At 59.5% G+C, this 10236-nt stretch overlaps 1 long non-coding RNA gene across 1 annotated transcript; it reads right to left on the reverse strand.

Moving 5' to 3' along the window:
* Nucleotides 1-409: 409 nt before the first annotated feature.
* LOC149120316 (uncharacterized) lies at nucleotides 410-2669 on the reverse strand. The gene is made up of 2 exons (XR_016225665.1): nucleotides 2537-2669; nucleotides 410-1774 (listed from the first exon to the last, which is right to left on the reverse strand). It is a non-coding gene; the product is annotated as an uncharacterized LOC149120316 (long non-coding RNA).
* Nucleotides 2670-10236: the final 7567 nt, after the last annotated feature.

Raw genomic sequence — 10236 nt, forward strand, 5'->3', positions numbered from 1 at the left:
CTGACCTGGACACACTTTTGTTTGTTTTGACAGCCAGAGAAAGAGAAAGCTGCCAACCACTGGCTCACTCAAATGTTAAAAAGAGCTGGGGTTGGGCCAGGCCAGAGCCAGAGCCAGGAGCCAGGAGCCAGGAACTCAATCCAGGTCTCCCTGGACAGGAACCTAATTTGAGCCATCACTGGTGCCTTCGTGGTCTGCAGTAGCAGGGAGCAGAGCCAGGGGGCTTCTCAGTGTCTCCCATGAATCAGGAGCTCTGTGCAGGCAAGGGCCCGGCTGGGCTGGTCGGTGGGGCCCCAGCACCCCACAGCCCTGTCTTGCTTGTATGGGGCCCTCAGGGCACAGACACCAGCTGCTTCGTGGGCTCGTGGTACTCAGCTCAAGACCAGCCCCAGTGAGCAGCTCAGGGCACTTTCTCTTTCTTTCAAGATTTATTTTTATTTATTTGAAAGACGGGGTTACAAAGAGAGGTAGACACAGAGAGAGAGAGAGAGAGGTCTTCCATCAGCTGGTTCACTCCCTAGATGGCTGCAATGGCCCAAGCTGAGCCAATCTGACGTCAGGAGCTTCTTCCAGGTTTCCCACATGGGTTCAGCGGCCAGGACTTGCGCCATCTTCTACTGCTTTCCCAGGCCACAGCAGAGAGCTGGGTCAGAAGAGGAGCAGCCGGGACTCGAACTGGCGCCCATGTGAGATGCTGGCACTGCAGGCCAGGGCTTTAACCTGCTACACCACAGCACCAGCCCCAGGGCACTTTCTGAGTGGCACCAAGTCCCAGAAACTCTGGCTTTGGTTAGCTGAACCTAAATCATTAGCGGAGAGGAGGAACTGTCAGGGGGTCTGGGAGCCACGCGATGCACACAGCTCTGTCCCTGTGTGCGTCACCACACCTGCTCCCTGCCCACCAGCTCTGCCGACTGCATGGGGCCTCACCCCCGGGACACTTCAGCCCCTCCCCGGGTCAGTCCTCAGCACTCCCAGGCAGTACTTATCCATGGCGCTCAAGCCGTATTTCTCTGCTGTGCATTGCATCTGTCGGTGACATACAGCGGGATCGATGACAGCCTGCCCTTCCACGACGTCCCCCCAGGGCTGTCCTGTCTGACGCGGCTCAGGGCAGAGGCCGGTCCGCCTGCTGGTGCAAGGGTGAGAACCGCAGGCCGGCCGGCCCAGGCGCTGGCAGCCCACAGCAGTGGCTGAAGCCAGGGAAGGAGGCGCTGCGAGTTTTCTGCTCAGTTCCCATCCTGCACTGCCATCTCCAGGGCGCTGGAGTCCTCTCCCGGCCAGCAAAGCTGCCACAGCCTCGGCCGGGCACGGCGGCAGCACACTGGTCACAGCAGGGCACCGCGGGGACACAGGCGCCTCCTTCCTCACCGTCTGCTGTGCAGTGATGAGAAGCAGGGAGAGAGAGCCGGCGCTCCTGGGGCCGACAACCAGCACGTGGTGTGCAATAAGGCACCCGCAAGCACCCGGGAGCCTGGACAACGGGGACTCCCAGGCAGGAGGGCGGGCCTGGGAATCTGCATTTCCAGTACGTCCCAGCGCCTGCTGTGGCTGCTCTGAGCCCAGTGGCTCAGATGTGCAAGGACCAGCAGCCTCCACATCAGCCTCAGGTCACCTGGAAGAGGGCGGCCGCGGGACAAGCAAGCGCCGCCCCTGGGCAGCAGCGGTTAGTTGAAAATGCAGAGTCCCGGGTGTGCTGCAGGAGAAGCCGCTCACGGACACAGGCACGTGAACGTCTGGGGAGTCCCGTCTGGAAGCCGCTTCTCAGGCCGCCCTGCACATGGAAGCCACCTGGTCGGCCTGGCCTGTCCCCCGCTACACCCACTGGGCAGCACCCTCACCACCACACTCAGAGCTCCAAGGCCCTATGACCCCGCCATGACCGCCTCTGCCCCCTCTCTCTCTCTCTGCTCCCACCTGGCTGCTGTGTCTCTGGGCAGCTCTGCGTGGAGCCTGTGTAGCTCCTTTTGGAAATGAGCTGTGACGCAGACACACACACACACATCTTGATCAGAATTCCTCGTGAGGGTCCCAGGGGACCCCAGCTGACTAAACGCTCTCTAACTGTGACAAGGCGGGGACACAGGGGGACAACTGTCAGCAGGCAAAAACGATCTCACCCGGGGCACAGAGCCTGGCCTTTCCCTTCCACAGCCTCGACGTCCGACCCCGAGGGCTGCTGGGAGCAGCACCGCGGAGCCACAGCCCCGACGTCCGACCCCGAGGGCTGCTGGGAGCAGCACCGCGGAGCCACAGCCCCGACGTCCGACCCCGAGGGCTGCTGGGAGCAGCACCGCGGAGCCACAGCCCCGACGTCCGACCCCGAGGGCTGCTGGGAGCAGCACCGCGGAGCCACAGCCCCGACGTCCGACCCCGAGGGCTGCTGGGAGCAGCACCGCGGAGCCACAGCCCCGACGTCCGACCCCGAGGGCTGCTGGGAGCAGCACCGTGGATGCCTACAGGTGCCTGGCAGGAAGCAGAGACAGAGTGCACTTTGCCCGGCACGCCCCGAGTCGAATCCCCAAGCACAGCCCACCTCAGTGTCTGTCGGGTCCACATCCTTGAATTCTTTAACCTCGGGCAGGGAATACCCTAAGGAAGAAAAACCACATGTGTACAGACACATACAGACTTTTCTTCTCCTCGTCCCCTAAACAACGCGCTGTCCCTCTGTGCACAGCAGTTACACCGCGTTAGGTGGCACATCCAGAGAAGATCGCAGAGTGCTGGAGGATGTGCGTCTGCTCCATGCAAATGCCAAGTCACGCCCCCCACCCACCCCAGGGCACCCGGGTGCAGGCAGATGTCCCCAGCAGACGGCAAGGGACAACCATGTTGCCGAAGCTGTTACGAACACCACAACAGCAAAAGAGACAAACGAGCGAGACGGGCAACCGACACGTCGACAAGGAAGCAAGACCATTTGCGACAGGGATACGGGCACTGAAGACAGTAACACGAGATCATCAAAAATGCAGAGGTCTGGAGCCATGCCGGCACCACCCAGCATCCCACACGGGCACCGGTTCGTGTCTAGGCTTTTCAGCTTCTGATCCAGCTCCCTGCTAATGCACCTGGGAAAGCAGCAGGAGATGGCCCCCTGCCACTCACGTGGGAGACCCGGAAGAAGCTCCTGGCTCCTGGCTTTGGCCTGGTTGTTGTGGCCATGTGGGGAGTGCACCAGTGGATGGAAGATTCTCCCCCCCAATCCCTCTCTCTCTCTGTAAAACTCTTTCAAATAAAATAAAATAGATTATTTTTTAGATTTATTTATTTTACTTGAAAGTGTCAGTTACCCAAAGAGAGAAGGAGGAGGGAGGGAGAGAGAGAGAGAGAGAGAGAGAGAGAGATCGAGAGAGATCTTCCATACACTGGTTCATTCCCCAAAATTGGCCGCAAGGGCCAGAGCTGTGCCAATCCAAAGCCAGGAGCTTCTTCCGGGTTGCCCACGCGGGTGCAGGGACCCAAGGACTTGGGTCATCTTCTACTGCTTTCCCAGGCCATAGCAGAGAGCTGGATCAGAAGTGGAGCAGCCGGGTCTCAAACCAGCACCCATATGGGATGCCGGCACTGCTGGCAGTGGCTTTACCCACTACGCCACAGCATCAGCCCCAAAATAAATTTTTTTTTTTTAATGCAGAGGTCGGGGGCTGGTGCCATGGCTCACTTGGTTAATCCTCCGCCTGCAGCGCCGGCATCCCATATGGGTGCCGGGTTCTAGTCCCAGTTGTTCCTCCAAAGGAAGGAAGACCTTTCTCTCTGTCTCTCTCACTGTCTATAACTCTACCTATCAAATAAATAAAAATTAAAAATAAAATAAATAAAATGCAGAGGTCTGTGCTACCGTAGTGGGAATCGTCAGGACTCTGGAGCGAAGCCCAGTGCCCACAGGGCCTGGGAGAGCAGGGTGGGAGGGAGGTGACAGGAAAGGGCAGGGTCCCCTGATGTCCCAGCCTCGCTCTCCTGTGACCCTGGCCAGGACCACCACCTGGAGGCACGGTTTTCCCCTGCAGAGAGCTCCCATCCGCTTCCGGAGTGATTCAAAAATGTGGCCCCAAAAGCTTGGCCCCACTCCCACTGGGGGTGGGCATTGGGGGCGGGGGAGTCTTCAAAGCATCCATGAGAAGTTTTTTATGAAAAAAAAAAAAAACTGCATGCACTTCAAGATTTTTTTGCACCGAAATAAACTTTTTAAAATATTTATTTATTTGAAAGGCAGAGTTACACACACACACACACACACACACACACTCTTCCATCTGCTGGTTCACTCCCCAAATAGCCAGGGCTGGACCAGGCAGAAGTCAGGAGCCTGGAACTCCAACTGGCTCTCCCACGTGGCTGCAGGGGCCCAAGCACCTGGGCCCTCCTCTGCTGCTTTCCCATGAGCATTAGCAGGGAGCTGGATCAGAAGTGGAGCAGCCGGGACTCAAACCAGAGCTCCCATGAGATGCTGGCGATGCAGGCGGCGGCTTAACCCACTGTACCACAACGCCAGCCCCAACAAACGTATCTTTCAGTTCTGTCTTCCCAGGAACTCTTTGAAGTGCCCTGGTATGGCCCCTTTCCTTGGATCTGGGCAGGCTTCAAACAACCAGTGACAAGAGCGACACCCCCGGTGATGCCCAAGTCCTAAAAGGCCAAGGCCACCACGGGGTTTCTGCCGGGGTCCCTGGAGGGCATTTCACCCTCTCACCCTAGACCACCGGGTGGGAGGAGCCACCTGTGGGCTTTCCTGCTGACCGTGGCCCAATCTAGCTCCCAGCTGCACCTGCCAACCACGGGAGTGAGCGTCCCGCTCTGTCCAGCCGTCAGGGACCCCACAGCCCCCACCAATATCTGATGCCGACCTCAGGGGACCCCGAGCCCTAGTCAAACCCCGGCTGGCAACATCAGGAGGCTCAAGTTCTGTTCCACCCGCTAAACCTGACCTGGTCATAGTGCCGGGAGTCTCTCTCTGCCTTCCCGTCCTAAACCTCACAGGCTCCGCTCACCTCCTCTGCAGATGGGCCTGGCCTCGGGGCTTTGCGCATTTGCTGTTCTCTAACCTGCCCCATTCTCCCCTTATCACACAGGTCTCAGGTCAAAGGGCCACCTCTCCCCGGGTCACCTGATCTGGATTAGACACCCCTCCCCACAAGCTCAACCACCAGCCCCCTGATCCTTGGTCCCTGGCCTGTCTGACACGCCCCCCGGGGCCCCCAAGGACCGGAACCACCCGCCGAGTCCTTGTGTGTCCAGGCTGCAAGGTGCACCCATATCAAAGCTTCCTTAATTTATCTCAAACAGTAAAACATATATTGCACCCCACTCCTCTTCAAGGCCCTCCAGGGCACTTGGGCGGAGTTCGAGGTTCTCCTGGCCGGGGGTCTGGGGGCCAGCAGGGCTCCGTCCCGACTGCGCATCCCACGCGGGAGGACCCGGGCCCAGGGCGGAGCCGACCCCGCGCCGCGCCCTCCCCGCAGGCCCGGGCGCCCCACCCAGCGCGCAAGCGCAGAGCGGCCGCGGGGCGCGGCCGCAGGGCGCACGCGCAGAAGGCGCCCGGGCGCGGAAGGCTCCGCTCCCCCGGGTGCGAATCCGCCGATCCGGGGTTTCGGCCCCGCCGGGAGTTCTGTTTATAAACACACCGCGCGGCAGCGGGTGAGGGGCGACCCTCAAGGTGCTGGGGTTGGAGGTCAGAGGTCATCGTGCGCGGGGGCGTTGGCCGGGAGACCGGCTCGCCACCCCGGCGAGCCGCCGGCCGCGCGGCGGGACCGGCCGGTCGGCCGCACTGCGGCCGGGGGCTGCCGGGGCGCCACGTGGTGCGCACGTGGTCCGGCCCCAGCGCGGCGCCTCCCCTCCCCCTACGGCCGCCGGCGGGCGCCACAGCGCCCCCTAGCGACAGGGCCTTGCGCGCTGCGCCTGCGCACAGCGCGCCGCGAGGTGGCTTCCGGTTTCCCGAGCGGCCGGCGCGGCCCGTTGCAGCCTCGCTGCGGTCACGTGTCCAGCGGCCCACGTGGGGCCAGCCGGGCCCGCGCGCGCCCGTGGGCTCCTCTTGCGCGGCCTGAGTTGTCTGGAAGTGTCCCATCTGTGTGTTGTCAGCCGTCCTGACAGGAGGCGTGTGGGGCGCGCGCTCTGTCGGGCACGATGAGTCTCCAATCTGCCAGCTTTTTAAATATGTATTTATTTGAAAGGCAGAGTTACGGAGAGAGGAGGAGAGAGACAGAGAGGTCTTCCATCTGCCTGTTCACTCCCCGGATGGCCACATCTGCCGGGGCTGGGCCAGGCCGGAGCCCGGAGCTTCTTCCAGGCCTCCCACGGGGGTGCAGGCGCCCAAGCACTTGGGCCATCTTCCTCTGGTTTCCCAGGGTCGTCGGCAGGGAGCTGGATGGGAAGTGGGGCAGCCGGGACTCGAACCGGTGCAGTGGTTTGACCTGCGGAGCCACCGTGCCAGCCCTACCACTCTGTAGAATGGGGGAACTAAGGGCCACGGTAAGCCGCTGCGTGTGACGCCAGCGTTGGGGTCAGATGCTGGCTGCGCAGCCGCGGCTTCGGGTCCAGCTCCCGGATGATGCACTTGGGCGGGCAGCAGTGATGGCCAAGGTCTTGGGCACCTGCACCCGCGTGGGAGGCCCCGATCGAGTCCCTGGCTTTGGCCTACACAGCTTTGGGCGGTCTGTGGCGCTTTGGGGAGTTACCCAGTGGATGGACGATTGATTTCTCTCTCTCTCTCTCTGCCTTGTAAGTAAAATAAATCTTTTAAAAATTTATAAAAGTCATCTTTAGCTCAAGTGAAGGCCAGAGTAGCTCTCAAGCCCTGAATTAAGCATTTTCAGACCTCCCTGGTGTTATATTTCTGCAGTGGCTGATACCAAGCAACCAACACAGAGCGCCTGGATTGGTGTGAGCTTATCTACCAGCATGAGTACCAGAACCAGCGTGCAGTACGTGCACCAGTGTGCGGTACCTGGGCCAGTGTGCGGTACCTATACCAGTGTGCAGTACCTGGGCCAGCATGCGGTACCTGAACCAGTATGCAGTACCTGGGCCAGCGTGCAGTGCCTGGGCCAGCGTGCGGTTCCTGGGCCAGTGTACAGTGCCTGGGCCAGCATGCGGTACCTGACCAGCGTGCAGTACCTGGACCAGTGTGCAGTACCTGACCAGTGTGCAGTACCTGACCAGTGTGCAGTACCTATACAGTGTGCAGTACCTGACCAGTGTGCAGTACCTGACCAGCGTGCAGTACCTGACCAGTGTGCAGTACCTGACCAGAGTGCAGTACCTGACCAGTGTGCAGTACCTGACCAGTGTGCAGTACCTATACAGTGTGCAGTACCTGACCAGTGTGCAGTACCTGACCAGTGTGCAGTACCTATACCAGTGTGCAGTACCTGACCAGTGTGCAGTACCTGACCAGTGTGCAGTACCTGGGCCAGCGTGCAGTACCTGGACCAGAGTGCGGTACCTATACCAGTGTGCAGTACCTATACCAGCGTGCAGTACCTGACCAGTGTGCAGTACCTATACCAGCGTTCAGTACCTGAACCAGCATGCGGTACCTGAACCAGTGTGCAGTACCTGGGCCAGCGTGCAGTAACTACACCAGCGTGCAATACCTGGGCCAGTGTGCAGTACCTGAATCACTGTGCAGTACTTGGGCCAGAGTGCAGTACCTGAACCAGAGTGCAGTACCTGGGCCATAGTGCAGTACCTGCACCAGAGTGCAGTACCTGGACCAGTGTTCAATGCCTGGACCCATGTGCAATGCCTGGACCAGTGTGCAGTGCCTGGGTCAGCTTGCATTACCTGGGCCAGAGTGCAGTACCTGGTCCGGCATACAGTACCTACGCCAGTGTTCAGTTCCTGGGCCAGAGTGTAGTACCTGGGTCAGCTTGCAGTACCTACACCAGTGTACAGTACCTACACCAGTGTGCAATACCTGAGCCAGAGTGTAGTACCTGGGCCAGCGTGCAGTACCTGGACCAGCATGCGGTACCTGACCAGTGTGTGGTACCTGGACTAGCGTGCAGTACCTACACCAGCGTGCAGTACCTGGACCAATGTGCAATGCCTGGACCAGTGTGCAGTATCTGGGCCAGCGTGCATTACCTGGACCAGTGTGCAGTACCTACACCAGCGTGCAGTACCTGGACCAATGTGCAATGCCTGTACCAGTGTGCATTACTTGGGTCAGCGTGCAGTACCAGGACCAGCATACAGTAGCTACACCAGTGTGCAGTACCTGACCAGAGTGCAGTACCTGGACCAGTGTGCAGTACCTGACCAGAGTGCAGTACCTGGGTCAGTGTGCAGTACCTGGACCAGAGTGCAGTACCTGACCAGTGTGCAGTACCTGACCAGTGTGCAGTACCTGACCAGTGTGCAGTGCCTGACCAGTGTGCAGTACCTGGACCAGTGTGCAGTACCTGACCAGAGTGCAGTACCTGGGTCAGTGTGCAGTGCCTGACCAGTGTGCAGTACCTGGGTCAGTGTGCAGTACCTGACCAGTGTGCAGTACCTGACCAGTGTGCAGTACCTGGGCCAGTGTGCAGTGCCTGACCAGTGTGCAGTACCTGACCAGAGTGCAGTGCCTGACCAGTGTGCAGTACCTACACCAGTGTGCAGAACCTGACCAGAGTGCAGTACCTACACCAGTGTGCAGAACCTGACCAGAGTGCAGTACCTGGGCCAGCATGCAGAACCTGACCAGAGTGCAGAACCTGACCAGAGTGCAGTACCTACACCAGTGTGCAGAACCTGACCAGAGTGCAGTACCTGACCAGTGTGCAGTACCTACACCAGTGTGCAGAACCTGACCAGAGTGCAGTACCTACACCAGTGTGCAGAACCTGACCAGAGTGCAGTACCTACACCAGTGTGCAGAACCTGACCAGAGTGCAGTACCTACACCAGTGTGCAGAACCTGACCAGAGTGCAGTACCTACACCAGTGTGCAGAACCTGACCAGAGTGCAGTACCTGGGCCAGCGTGCAGAACCTGACCAGAGTGCAGAACCTGACCAGTGTGCAGTACCTGACCAGTGTGCAGTACCTGACCAGCGTGCAGAACCTGACCAGAGTGCAGAACCTGACCAGAGTGCAGAACCTGACCAGTGTGCAGTACCTGACCAGTGTGCAGTACCTATACAGTGTGCAGTACCTGACCAGAGTGCAGTACCTGACCAGAGTGCAGTACCTATACCAGTGTGCAGTACCTGACCAGAGTGCAGTACCTGACCAGTGTGCAGTACCTGACCAGAGTGCAGTACCTGACCAGAGTGCAGTACCTGACCAGTGTGCAGTACCTGACCAGAGTGCAGTACCTATACCAGTGTGCAGTACCTGACCAGAGTGCAGTACCTACACCAGCGTGCAGTACCTGACCAGTGTGCAGTACCTATACAGTGTGCAGTACCTGACCAGAGTGCAGTACCTGACCAGAGTGCAGTACCTATACCAGTGTGCAGTACCTGACCAGAGTGCAGTACCTGACCAGTGTGCAGTACCTGACCAGAGTGCAGTACCTGGGTCAGCGTGCAGTACCTGGGCCAGTGTGCAGTACCTGACCAGAGTGCAGTACCTGGGCCAGCGTGCAGTACCTGACCAGTGTGCAGGACCTGGGTCAGCGTGCAGGACCTGGGCCAGAGTGCAGTACCTGACCAGAGTGCAGTACCTGGGTCAGCGTGCAGTACCTGACCAGAGTGCAGTACCCACACCAGTCTGCAGTACCTGACTAGAGTGCAGTACCTACACCAGTGTGCAGTACCTGACCAGTGTGCAGTACCTACACCAGTGTGCAGTACCTGACCAGAGTGCAGTACCTGACCAGAGTGCAGTACCTGGGTCAGCGTGCAGTACCTGACCAGAGTGCAGTACCTGACCAGTGTGCAGTACCTGACCAGTGTGCAGGACCTGGGTCAGCGTGCAGTACCTGACCAGTGTGCAGTACCTGGACCAGCATACAGTACCTACACCAGTGTGCAGGACCTGGGCCAGTGTGCAGTACCTGACCAGTGTGCAGTACCTGACCAGTGTGCAGTACCTGGACTTGGAGATGGGGCCGTAGTTCCAGCACACAGAGTCGGTAGCGGAGAGAAGTCTGAGGGGCACAGGTAAAGCGATGAGGGAGAGATGGATTTTGTGTGCCTGGACTGACAGTGAAGGTGACTTTGCGGTGCATTTACATCCTTCCCTAATGGCTGTGGAATGCCCGGAGGGGTGGTGGAGGGCTCAGGCAGCCAGCGGCAGCCCGGCTGGC

Source organism: Oryctolagus cuniculus, chromosome 19 (assembly GCF_051225735.1).
Source record: "Oryctolagus cuniculus isolate XC-2025 breed Fujian yellow rabbit chromosome 19, ASM5122573v1, whole genome shotgun sequence".
NCBI lineage: Eukaryota > Metazoa > Chordata > Mammalia > Lagomorpha > Leporidae > Oryctolagus > Oryctolagus cuniculus.